Genomic DNA, 13,852 nt, shown 5'->3' with positions numbered 1-13,852 from the left:
ACTAACCGAAAGCTGAGATGAATCTTTAGTATCAATTGAAGTCATTGTTACTATTCTGTTCTATGCTAATCAAATAGTCTTATATTAGGTAAAATTATGTGGTCCCTGTTTTACTGGATATGGGAATAGATGGTGTTTTGGTTTTATGTCTTTCAATGTCTGTTAGTCTGATTTTATTTAATTTTGAATAGGTTTGGAAGTAGTGAAGAAAAGATTATCAAGTAGTATTTCAAATATTCTAATTTTTAACCTTTATTGTGGGGAGTATTCATAGAATATAGTGATATATGGTGTGCTGGCCTCCCCCTTTTTGTAATAGCATTACTATAAACAAGACAAAATTAGTTCCCCATTCTGTCAATAAAATTCATGAAAGTTTGTTCGGCTGCATCTAATGAAATTGCTAATGTAAGCAACATGGATAGAAAATAACAAGAGTGAAAGTAGAACAGCACATTATGACTGGTAGTTGTATCATTTACTGTACTGAAATCGTTTCTATATTGACCCAAAAGAGCATTCATGTGCTATTTATAAATTCTGGGAAAATATTATGAGCCTTGTTAATTCAGAACACTAAGACATTCGAAGCCTTGCATATCATCTACTTCAAGTATGTGTTTGCCACTAAATCTGAATAGCAAACCATTTACTTTTCCAATAGGAAGAAATGTCTCAACCAATCAGCAATAATGCAAAGTATCCCTGGCTTTTAGAAAGGAATGCTACAGGTGAAAACTGGCAAAGCTGAGATAGCTCCTTTCAATACCCAAAAAACTCACTATTTTTTAGAGTTCTCACTTAGGAACCTACATGGGTAAATTTTGATATTTTTTTAAAATTGAAATTGGAGCTATTATTATTATTATTAATTTATTATTATTTTTGTCATTGTCAGGCACAATGACACAAACACACATAGAATCACTTCTGCAGTCTCCTGGGCTTTTTTCATTTGTAGAGGGTTCTCTGCTTCACTGTAACCAGTAAAGTTATATGGTGAATACAAATATATATACATATATATACATATACAAATACATGCATACACATATATGTAATAGTACCTGAAAGTCTATAATCGGGTTTTCACATAGTCTTTTCTCATTTTTTTCAGTGGCACCAGTAGCTATCAGTGAGTATACTGCCAATATAAATATAGAAACTGATAAAAAAAATAATTTGTGGTCATAAAATACACTGCATAATGCAACACAGTATAGAATAACCCCAAACTAGCTTTCAGCAAGTTTGAACCTCTATTTGAAGTGGCAGACTGTCAAGCAGATTGATACTAGCTTAGATCCTGGAACAGCATTGAAGTGTCAGTCTTATACAGCATCATAAGAAATTATCTCAAAGGTAGGAGGAATTAGTTTGATGTAGCTCTGCTGAAATTACTATACTGATTATAGGTCTACAGCTAATTCCTTCTGTGATAAATTGGGAAATCTCTGCACTACTCTTGAAGTACAGACAGTCATAAGGATTTACCCTAAGGTCAGCACACATGAGAAAAAAATAAAAGATATCATTGCAAAAATTAAACTTCTACTTCAGAATCCAGCAAAATTTATAATTATTAATAGTGTATCAATTGGTAATGTGACTAGTATCATCTGGTGGCAAGAGAAAAAAAAATACAAAAAGGAAAAAATAAAAAAAATAAAAAAAATTAACTGCAATTTTTTATCTCTTATTAGTACTTAAGCTTAGAAGGAATAAACTAATCACATAATTGCTCTCACATTATACAGTTGTTCCCACATTAAGTAGTTGGCACTCAACTAACTAATCATGTGTGATTACAACTGTAGTGTTTGTGACTACTAAGAAAAGAAGAAAGTAAGAGAGAAAGAAAGAGAAAGAAAGGGAAGGAAGGAAAAGAGAGAGAGAGAGAGAGAGAGAGAGAAAGAAAGAAAGAAAGAAAGAAAGAAAGAAAGAAAGAAAGAAAGAAAGAAAGAAAGAAAGAAAGAAAGAAAGAAAGAAAGAAAGAAAGAAAGAAAGAAAGAAAGAAAGAAAGAAAAAGAAAGAAAGAAAGATCATCCTATAAATCTAGGATTTCATTAGGAAATGAAAAGCAAAATGAGAAGAGCAAGGAAAATAACATGTAATAAACATTCTTGGCAAGCAACAAGCCAGGAAGATAAACTTTGGATTCCAGGATAAACAATGGATTATTTTACAATTCAGTGTACAGGTGTAACCACAGAACTGGAATATAAAGAAATAGAATCAGGAAAAATAAAATAGAAACATCTTAATTTTTTGACTATAATTAAAAATATATATATATTCTACTCAATAATAAACTGTGTTTAATTCTGGGGATAACGTAACTTTTTCAGTTTTTAATCTTGCTGGAATGTACAAGGATACGAAAATGAAAAATAGCGTAAATAAAACAAAAAGAAATTTTTGTAAGATAAAGTACAAAATGTGTTTCCACAACATTTGTTATAAACTTGTGGAAATTAAATAACAGTATTCTTTGAGTTCTGTCTCCAATATCTTCAACACTGACTGCAGTCATTCATTGAATTCTTCCCAAGTACAGCAACAGTTAACATCCCTAATTTATTCCATCTAATAAATTAAGAAAATGCAAGGTTCTCAATTATAACAAAAATATAAGAATATTATTGACTGTTCTAATATCTATTCTACAGACTTTAACGTGACACAATAACACCCCGTGTCTCTGTTTCTTCTATTCATTCCATATTTTCATCCACAGAAATTTTATGCTATTTTTCATAGAATCATAGAGTCATTAAGCTTGGAAAAGACCTGCAAGGTCATCTGGTCCAACTGTCCCCCTACCACCAATATTACCCACTAAACCCTAATATCCCTAAGTACCACATCCAACCTTTCCTTGAAGATACCCAGAGACGGTGACTCCACCACCTCCCTGGGCAATGATTCCAATGCCAAACTATTCTTATTGAGAAGAAATTTCTCCTAATTCCCAACCTTAAGCTCCCCTGGTGTAACTTGAGGCCTTTCTTTCTTGTCCTATTGCTAGTTATCTACGAGACAAGGATGATAAAAAAAAAATTAGAAAATTTTGTTTTATCTAAATATGCATGAATTAAGAGTTTATACCAGACTCCTCTCCCTGAAGCCTCTCACACCTTTTTGTCTATCCCCAAATTCTATTTGTCCTCAAGGTTCTCTATATGGTGTTATAATGTGATTTATTTGAATGCATTGTGTCTGGTACATTAGATTTGTTTGAAGGTACCAGCAATTCTAAAAATATACTGTCTTTTGTAAGTACTGATTATAACCATGTTAGTGTTTAAAATATATGCATGTGGAACACACTTTTTTAATTTACAATTTGCACAACTTGGAGCAAAACACCACTCCGTTTCAGAAGGAACTCATAAGCATCTCTGTGTACCTGCATACCTATCATTACTAATAGCAATCCAATAGATCTGTGTTAAGATTCACTTAACATTAAAATATCAGGATCTTCCTTATATGTACCTAGGTATATGTAAGCATTCCAAAATCCAGGAAATTTAGACAAAGATTACAAAAGAATATAAGAAATGCAGTCATAAAACCTCAACATTTATGAGTTTCTTTTATTTTATTTTTCTGACTATTATGCAGAATATGATAGACACTCTCCAGGATGCTTAATAGTTCAATCCGAAGGAGTATAACACAGTCATGGAGATTATGGTGGGTTATTTTAATAGGAACAGTTTCCCTTGTGCACCATAACTAGTCAAGGCCATAAAAAAACACATTAGGTGTGTGTATAATTTTTATATCTTTTCCCTACCTAAGTCTTACAAAAGCAAACCACTTAAAATTGTTGGTTTGATTTGGTTTGGTTTGGTTTGGTTTGGTTTGGTTTTTAATGGTATTATACAGAAAGGGGAAAAAAATAGAAACTGTGAAAAGCTATGATAGAACATAAAGGATGTCCATTTAGGAAGAAAAAATAATTAGGAACTTTATAGAATTACAAAAATAACAAAGACCAAAGTCCTAGTCAGAAAAAAAATCAGTATAACTATACTAAAAAAAAAAAAAAAAAAAAAAAAAGGCAATTCTCAAGTTTACAGAATTGAAAATTATTTAAATATATATATATATATATATATAGGTTATATATTACCCACAGCAGAGAGTTGATACATATTTATTTAAATCTACACAGTGTGTAGTGTAATCAATGTTAATTGCAGCAACAACAATGGGAAGCTTTCACTCACTCCGATCCCTCACAAATATTTTACCACTGTAGTATGACAGTCAATGTAAATCCTGAGTAGGTAAAATTAGATTTCTAATACTTTGTGGTAAATAAAAGTGAGTTTACACACTTCTGTGCTTGATCCAGAACAGGAAAGTTTATCATGTTTACTTTAGTACATGCACAAGTATCTCCTGGTTTCAGGGAAAAAGTGAAACTCCTTGGTTTACCAACAGCCAGTGTGAATTGATTCTGTTTAATACAATAAACCCATTTTAGGTTCTAATTGCCCATGTGAAAAGATTAAAATAAAGAATAAAGGTAAAATTTATCTGCTGCAATTCAATCAGAAATTTGAAAGGGAGATGAAGTAATTCCAAACCACAAAACTCCCCCTTTTGGCTCTTCAAATCATTTCATATTAAACTCACTGCTACGATTTAATTTTTATTTTTAACCATTTTTAAATGTCTTTGATGTCTGTTAGCCTATATGTAGTTTGTAAATTTCTTTTGTTATTATTATTATTTTGTTTACTTATAGAATTGAGTTGGAGGAGAATATTTAATATAATCAAGACATTTAATACATTTCTTACTTATTCATGCTTCTTTACAGTGAAAGAGAGGTCTTCTAAAGTTGTTCTGTGATACATGATCACTCTGGCATTTCCATTTTCTGGAAAACTCCACATTTCCAAAGACATAGAGGCACATAAGGACACAAGAAGGAATTTTTTGTTCTAGTGAAACTTCCTGTATAACAGGACCAGAGTGCTTTCCAGAATTTTCAAATCTTCAAATCTTTCAATCCAGCTTTTTCAAATCCAGTGTACATTTCTTTTTCTAAGGAAGAGGCAAACAACGATGAATGACCCTTCTCCCTCTTAATTTATTCCTGGCTACTAATTTGGAAGACCTTTTACACTTAATACTATTTAAATTCATTCATTAAATTATTTCATCCTCTGATTTTTTATATTTTATTTAATATGAGTAAAATAAATACTTTGTGTGCTTTTGAAAACTTCTAGAGACTGATTTATTTTCCACCTCTTTGGGGTCTCCATCTCAAGAGAGATGTGGACCTGTTAGAGTGAGTCCAGAGGAGGGCCACAAAGATGATCGGACGGCTGGAGCACCTCTCCTATGAAAAAAGGCTGACAGAGCTGGGGATGAGAAGACTTAAGGGAGACCTCATTGTGGATTTTAAGTATTTAAAGGGATAAAATGGTGGAGAGTGACTCTTTATTAGGTAGATAATGATAGGACAAAAGGGAATGGTCTTAAACTAAAGGGGATAGATTTACATCAGACGTTAGGAGGAAATTCTTCACTGTAAGTGTAGTGAGGCACTGGAACAGGTTGCCAAGAGAAGTTGTGGATGCCCCATCCCTGGAAGTGTTCAAGGCCAGGCTGGATGGGGCCTTGGTTAACTTGATATAGTGGGCAGTATCACTGTCTATGCTGGGGGGGGGTTGGAGTTCAATGATCTTTAAGGTCCCTTCCAACCCAAGCCATTCTATGATTCTATGATTCTGCAGATGAATATTTCATTTTCATGCACAGCGTAATAGGATTACAGACATGACTGGAAGGCTATAGTCCAAACACCCTCCAATTCAATTAAGGTCAACTAAAGCAGATTGCCTATGCCCAGTCAGATTTTGAATACCTCTTGGGTATTCAGTTGGGTATATACCTCACTGTTCCAGTGTTTGACCACCATCACAAAAATGAGCAAACAAAAGCAATAAAATAAACAAACAAAAAAGGCAAACAAACTTTTTTTTTCTTAAGTTTAAACAGTACTTCCTGTATTCCACTTTTGTTCTTTTCTATTTGCCCTGCCACTGGGCTGTGCTTTTTTTTTTCTCTAGGCTAAACTATCACAGCTCTCTTAGCCTCTCCTCACAAGATAGGTGTTCCATTCCTTTAATCATTATTATTACCCTTTGCTGGTCTTGCTCTACTGCATACTGCTCAGCACTGGATCCAACACTGCAGACAATGTCTCAGCATTGCTAAGAGATCACCTCCATCCATCTGCTGGCAATGCTTTTCCTCATGCAGCCCAGTATGCAGTTAAGCCACATTTGCCATAAGGACACATTGTTGGCACATGTTCAACTTGCCACCTACAAGGCTTCCCATATTTGGCCTCAAGCACTTGCTGCTGCATGGCTTCATTCTTTTCAAGGTGCACTACTTGCCTTCCCCCTTTGTGAATTCATGAGACTCATACAAGAAGATGATTTTAGTTTGCTTTTAGTTTCTTATTGCACTAGTCTGTTAGTTGTTGGCAAGCAGTTACATTAATCTCCCTTAGGCTGAGTCTTTTTTGCCCATGGCAGTAATTGGTGAGTGATGTCCCTGTCCTTACTAACCCATGAGCATTTTTTCATCATCCCCTCTCCCTTCTGAGGGAGTGTGAGTGCACAGAGTGTTGGTGCCTACCTACCTATTGGTGTTAAACTACCAAATCAGTGTGCCTACATTTTCCCTAGTTTTCCTTTTGCTGGTGATAAAGTTGTAGAAGCCCTCCACATCTGCCATGTGTGGTTTGCTTTGTTCCAGGTTTGCTTTTGTTCTCCTAACCTCAGCCCAGCATTGTTTGGATGGCTTCTCCAAATTCCTCTTGAGTTACTTGTCTCTGCATCCTCTTATTGTATGCTTCCCTTTTATGTTTGAGTTTTGTATTCATCCATGCAAGCTATCACCTTTGCTTTATTTTGTGCTAATTAATATTGACCAGTCTTGAGCTTGGAGGAGGTGATCCTTGAAAATCAACCAGCTCTCTAGAACACCTCTTCTATTTTTTCTGACATTGTAAACAGGATGTTTCATGAATACGCTCCAGAAAACACCTTGATTCTTGTGGCATACTGAGTTGTCTCTCCAGCAGATATTGAGGTCCCTCATAAAGACAAAGACCTGCAAATGCAATTTCTACCTTGACTTCAGCAAGGCTTTTGACACTGTCTTCCATAACATCTTCATAGACAAGCTCAGGAAGTGCGGCCTGGATGAGTGGACAGTGAGGTAGATGAAGAACTGGCTGGATGGCAGAGCTCGGAGGGTGTGCTTAGTGGTGCGGTCTAGTTGGAAGCCCGTAGCTAGCAGTGTCCCCCAGGAGTCAGCACTGAGTCCAGTTGTGTTCAACTTTTTCATCAACAACCTGGATGATATAACATAGTGCATCATCAAGTTTGGTGGCAACACAAAACTGGGAGGAGTGGCTGATCCCCCAGAGGGCTGTGCTGCCATTCAGAAGGACCTCAACAGGTTGGAGGGTTGGGCCAAGAGGAACTTTATGAAGTTCAACAAGGGCAAGTGCAGGGTCCTGCACCAAGGGAGGAATAATGATTTCAGAGGAGGGCTACTAAGATGATTAGAGGATTGAAGCACCTGTTTTACAAGGACAGGCTGAGAGAATTGGGCCTGTTTAGCCTGGAAAAGAGAAGACTGGGATGGAGACATCATCAATGTGTATAAATATATGAGGGGAGGGTGTCAAGAGGATAGAGCCAGTCTCTTTTCAGTTGTGCTCAGCAAGAGGATAAGAGTCAATGGGCACAAACTGAAACAGAGGAAGTTCAGTCTGAATATGACAAAGCACTTCTTTACTGGGAGGGTGACAGAGTACTGAAACAGGTTGCCCAGAGAGGTTGTGGAGTCTCCTTCTCTGGAGATATTCAAAACCTACCTGGATGACATTCTGCACAATGTGATCTAGGTGATCATGCTCAGCAGGGGGGTTGGACTAGATGATCTTCAGAGGGCCTTCCAACCTCAGACATTCTGTGATTCTGTCATTCTATGAAATGTGAGGCATCTTGCACAGGTGTGTGAAGAGGGCTTTACTGTCTCCTTCCTGTTCAGACAGTCTGTAGAACAGACACATCATAACATCCCCCATGTTGGTCTCCGTGTTAATCCTGTCCATCAGTTCTTGGCTGGCTCATCATCCAGTCCTAGGAAGAACGTCAAGCCTTCCTGCTACCCTTTCAAATCAATAGTGTTTTGTTCTCCTTTCCATCTGGATCCATCCTTCATAAAAAGCGCTTATCAATTCATTCCTACAGTCCAGTTATGTAAGCTATCCCACTACATCTCTGTGATTCCAATGAGGCTGTAGCCCTGAAACTGCACGAAGACTTCTAGTTCCTCCTGTTTTTTTTTTTTTTTCTTCATGCTGCACCCATTAGTGTACAGGCACTTATCAAAAGAGTCTATTCATGCTGATTTCTCAGAAGTGATATGAGAGCTGTGCCCATGAAGACTTGTTTGTATTTCCTTATTTATGTGCATATACCTGAAGTGGGCCCGTTTAGCTCTGTTCTGTTGATTACGAAATCTCTTGTCTGCATCACCTAGCTTACTTCACTTGCCAAATTGTTCAATTGCTTCTTCAATTGATTGTAGTTCATCATCTGGCTTCCACATTATTCATAGTTTAAAGGTCTTCTCATCACCAGGTTGGCCAACTTTTCAAAAAAGATGCTTTTGCACTACTTTGTCAGGTAGATTCCATGTCTTCAAAGAAGCCCTTGATCCTCAAAAAGTTCAAAAAGGTCATAAATGCCAAATCTCTGTTACCAACACAAGCCCACCAAACAGATGTTCACCCATAGGATCTGTTCACTCCTTCTCAAGACTTTCTCCCTCACCAGCTTGATCAAGGAGAAAAATATATGGTCCTCTATATCACTGATCATTTTCTGCTTGTGTCAGAGAAAAGGACAGGAAAGCATTTGACTATCCTGGAAACCTAAGAACTGGATTTGAAATATCATTGTCTAGAAAGTCAATACATTTTATATATTGTATAAAAAGCAAAGGCAATCCTGATATCTGGAAACAGAAAATTAATTCTCAAATTTTCAACAAAGATAGTCTCATCCCCTTCTTGCTTGATAAAATTTTTGATCCCATTCTTGGCTCACAGCTCTCATACCCACATACCTCTTGGTCAGGCCCATAGCTTCTGTTCCCCTCAGGAAAAAAAAAAAAAAGGGGGCCTAAAAAAAAGTTTACGGTTCTCAGTGAGTACGTTAATGAGATGAGTGCTATGGAAGAAACAAGTTCCTTTCTTCCCAAAAAGGTGATAAAAGAAACAAGCTTGACAGTTTCTGTATCTACAGGTTAGAAACAATTGGAAAATTGGTGATGCAACTCAGTCATATATTTATTTATTTATTGATTCTACTCATGTTAAATCTATTACTCATCTCCATCTTAGGTAGACTAGATCTTAGTCCACATAGAAGTTGATATTTTCCAGGCTGTAGTATCTCACCTTGTAATTTTAATTTAATTTTAATTTAATTTATTCACTTGCTTATTTCAAGTGATTTTAAAGAATATTAATAATCTTAAAGGGTAAATTTATGTAGAACCTACTGAAAATCTACTAATACTTCTCATAATTTTTCACTATGCATTTGTTTTCATTGCTTTAAAAAGCTTTCTTTTCCAGGACTTTAACTGCTTCATTCCACATGTAATTACCATTCTTCAGATATGAAGAAAAAATGTTTGTTTGTTTTTTCTTATCTCTTCTTAAACTTCTTGGCAGTACCATACTTTCAGTTTTACCACCAAGTAAAAGATAAGGAATTTTATCCATATCTGAAAGTTAGGGAGCTTTCATTGGTTTAATTTGTGTCAAACTATTTCCTTACCTAATTCCTAGGTAATACAGAAGCAAGAAATAACAGAGATCTGTTTATTTCCCATAATTATACACCTCATCTGGTAGTAAAACTCTACTGTCTTATTTCTGCTAATTTGAAAATAACTCAATTTTTTTGCTTTGCACATACTCAAGCAACTGTATAACCTTCTTCTAGTGAGAGGTCTAAAACTGATCACAGTACTCAAGGTATGGTCTCACTCACACTTCTGTGATCTAATACGAAATGCTTTAAATAAAGTAAGTCAAACTCATTTGTAAGCTAGTTCATAAAAAAAAAAAAAAAAAAAAAAAAGACAATATACCTAAATTTTAACAGATAAGAGTAATTTGTATAGAGATGATGACCATACTTGGAAAAGTAAAAGTTTCTTCTTACTTGTGGTCTCACAATTCCTATGCACATACCAATTCAACTCTAATGTCCATAGATGGAACTAGGCAGAGGAAGTAAGGCTAAAAGCAGGATTGCTACCCTGGACTTTCGAAGGGCCAACTTCGACCTCTTCCAGGACCTGCTTGGGAGTATCTCATGGGCTAGGCTGCTAGAAGGCAAGGGTGCTTGTGAGAGCTGGGCTACATTTAAGCAGCACTTCTTCCATGCTCAGGTTTGGTGCATCCCAAAGAATAGGAAATCGGGGAAGGGGGGCAGGAAACCTGCGTGGATGAGCAAGGAGCTCATCGATAAGATCAAAAGGAAGAGAAAGGTCTCTGAAATGTGGAAAAAGGGCCTGTCCTCTTGGGAGGAGTATAGACATGTCGTCAGGGCCTGCAGGGCCGCGATGAGGAAGGCTAAAGCCGACCTAGAGATGAGGCTTGCCAAAGAGATAAAGGATAATAAGAAGGGTTTTTTCAAATATGTAAACAGCAAAAGGAAGACTAGGGATAATGTGGGTCCCTTGCTGAATGAGGGGGGGGTCCTAGTCACTGAAGATACTGAGAAGGCGGAGATTCTGAATGCTTTCTTTGCTTCAGTCTTTGCTTCAAGGACACTCCCCCAGGATTCCTCGCCCCTGGCAATAGGACAAAGGGTCTGGGAATTGGAGGGCTCCCCGCTGGTAGACGTGAGAGTGGTTCGGGAGTGTCCATGGGTCCCGATGGGATGCATCCGCGTGTGCTAAGGGAGCTGGCAGATGTGGTCGCCGAGCTGCTCTCTATCATCTTTGAAAGGTCCTGGAGAACGGGTGAGGTGCCTGAAGACTGGAGGATAGCCAATGTCACTCTGGTCTTCAAGAAGGGCAGGAAGGAGGATCCGGGAAACTACAGGCCAGTCAGTCTCACCTCTGTCCCTGGAAAGGTGTTGGAGCAGCTTGTTCTGGATGCCATCTCCAAGCAATTGGAAGAGAAGAAGGTTATGAGGAGTAGTCAGCATGGATTCACCAAGGGGAAGTCATGCTCGACCAACCTCGTTGCCTTCTATGATGGCATCACCAGCTGGGTAGATGGGGGGAGAGAAGTGGATGTCATCTACTTTGACTTTAGCAAGGCTTTCGATACTGTCTCCCACGACATCTTGCTGGCAAAGCTGAGAAAGTGTGGGATAGATGAGTGGACGGTGAGGTGGGTTGAGAACTGGCTGACTGGCCGAGCTCAGAGGGTGGTGATCTGTGGAGCAGAGTCTGGCTGGAGGCCTGTGACTAGCAGTGTTCCCCAGGGGTTGGTGCTGGGTCCGGTCTTGTTCAACATCTTCATTGACGACCTTCATGAGGGAATAGTGTCTGCCCTCAGCAAGTATGCCGAAGACACAAAACTGGGAGGAGTGGCTGACACACCAGAAGGCTGTGCTGCCATTCAGTGGGACCTGGACCGGCTGGAGAGATGGGCAGGAAGAAACCAAATGAGGTTTAAGAAGAGCAAGTGTAGAGTCCTGCACCTGGGAAGGAACAACCAGAAGTATCAGTGCAGGCTGGGGGAAGACCTCCTGGAGAGGAGCTCTTAGGAGAAGGACCAGGGGGTCCTGGTGGACGACAGGTTGACCATGAGCCAGCAGTGTGCCCTGGTGGCCAAGAAGGCTAATGAGATCCTGGCATGCATTACAAGGAGCGTGGCCAGCAGGTCAAGGGAGGTAATCCTCCCCCTCTGCTCTGACCTGGTCAGGCCTCACCTGGAGTACTGTGTCCAGTTCTGGGATCCCCAGTACAAAAAAAGACAGGGACCTCCTGGAAAGAGTCCAGCGGAGGGCTACAAAGATGATACAGGGCCTGGAGCATCTTTCCTATGAAGAAAGGCTGAGAGACCTGGGTCTGTTCAGCCTGGAGAAGAGAAGACTGAGAGGGAATCTTATCAATGTGTACAAATATCTGAGGGGTGGGAGACAGAAGGATATAGCTAACCTCTTCTCAGTGGTTTGTGGGGATAGGACAAGGGGCAATTGCCTCAAGACAGAACACAGGAAGTTCTGCACCAACATGCGAAAGAACTTCTTCATAGTGAGGTTGACGGAGCACTGGAACAGGCTGCCTAGAGAGGTTGTGGAGTCTCTTTCCCTGGAGATATTCAAGGGCCTTCTGGACGCCTACCTGGGCAGCCTGCTCTGAGGAATCTGCTTTGGCAGGGGAGTTGGACACGATGATCTTTCGAGGTCCCTTCCAATCCCTACAGTTCTGTGATTCTGTGATTCTGTGATTCTGTGATAGTGTTTAGCTGGGAATTGCTAGGATGTCAGCTATTCCATTGGTCTAGTTTGAATATCTAAATGATTCGCTAAGTAATTAAGGCTTACCTTACTGTTCTGTAGCTTTAGCTAAAGTCTGTGCCAACTGAAAATATATATATATATACATATTTGCAAATCTGCTTCGTCTCCTCTGAGTTTCTCTATCTATCCATACAGTAATTTTTTTCCCCTCTGCCAAGTAGCAAGTTACAAAGTGCTCCACAGAGATCTCATTCCGTGAAAGTGGACATTAAACACCTCTGAAAAATTCTTGCCAATGAAGTTAGAGAATGAAAACAGACTAGAGTTCTCTGTGAAACACCCCAGGCAGGTAGAATTAGCAAACTTCACCTACACACTTATTTGGTTTATACACAGTAAGTATGAAACATTCTGAATGTGAAGGGCTTACTGCATCTGGAAACTTATGGAGTGCACACAGGAGATATGGTGCATCCTAGAAATCTCGTCATTGAGTAAAATCGTGGAAAATAATATATATATATACGTTTTTATATGTATACATTTGGATACTTGGATATTTAATTAAAATTGAAATGCTATCATGTCTGAGACTGAAGGATTACATTGATCCCTGATACTTTGAGATGTGTCCCTGGTACATGCATACTTTTAAATGCTGAATGTGGTGATGGCAGTAACACTACTGAAAGATAGACATTAAACGTCAAGTGAAAAAGAGAAAAAAGCACAACTGTTATATTTCCCAAAAGGATTGTTAAATGAAAATGAGTTAATATGCAAAACAAATTCAGTAAATATATATATATATATTTTTAAAAATATAGAGAAGAAAGTAGACTTCATTATAACACAATGACCTGAACTAAGTTTCATTAAAATAGCAGTTTCTAAAAGGGAGGAAATGGGGGGTGGGGGGAAGTGTTGGTGGAACACAGAATTTTCTTAAATTTTGTTGGCAGTTAAAGGATTTTGAGACCTGGGCTTTTTTTCAATTGAACTATTTTCTTCTCTCTCTCTCTTTTTTTTATTATTTTTTTTAAATGTATAAAATCTGTGTGAAACTAACAGATTTATGAACTTAAAGGAACAAAGATTCACCATAAGACATAACTGAGTGATGATAAATAAACATTAACCTAGATTACTGGTGTATACTAGTAGTATATATAATAGGACTACAGTAGGATTGGGTTAACACTTGGAAAAGAAATGAAGAGAGGAAAAAGAGATAATTATAAACAGATCCTGTTATCTATGACCAGAACTTCCAAAGGTTTTGTAGCCACAAAAATAAATAA

Source organism: Oxyura jamaicensis, chromosome 1 (assembly GCF_011077185.1).
Source record: "Oxyura jamaicensis isolate SHBP4307 breed ruddy duck chromosome 1, BPBGC_Ojam_1.0, whole genome shotgun sequence".
NCBI lineage: Eukaryota > Metazoa > Chordata > Aves > Anseriformes > Anatidae > Oxyura > Oxyura jamaicensis.
Note: the sequence above shows the minus strand (reverse complement) of the source record.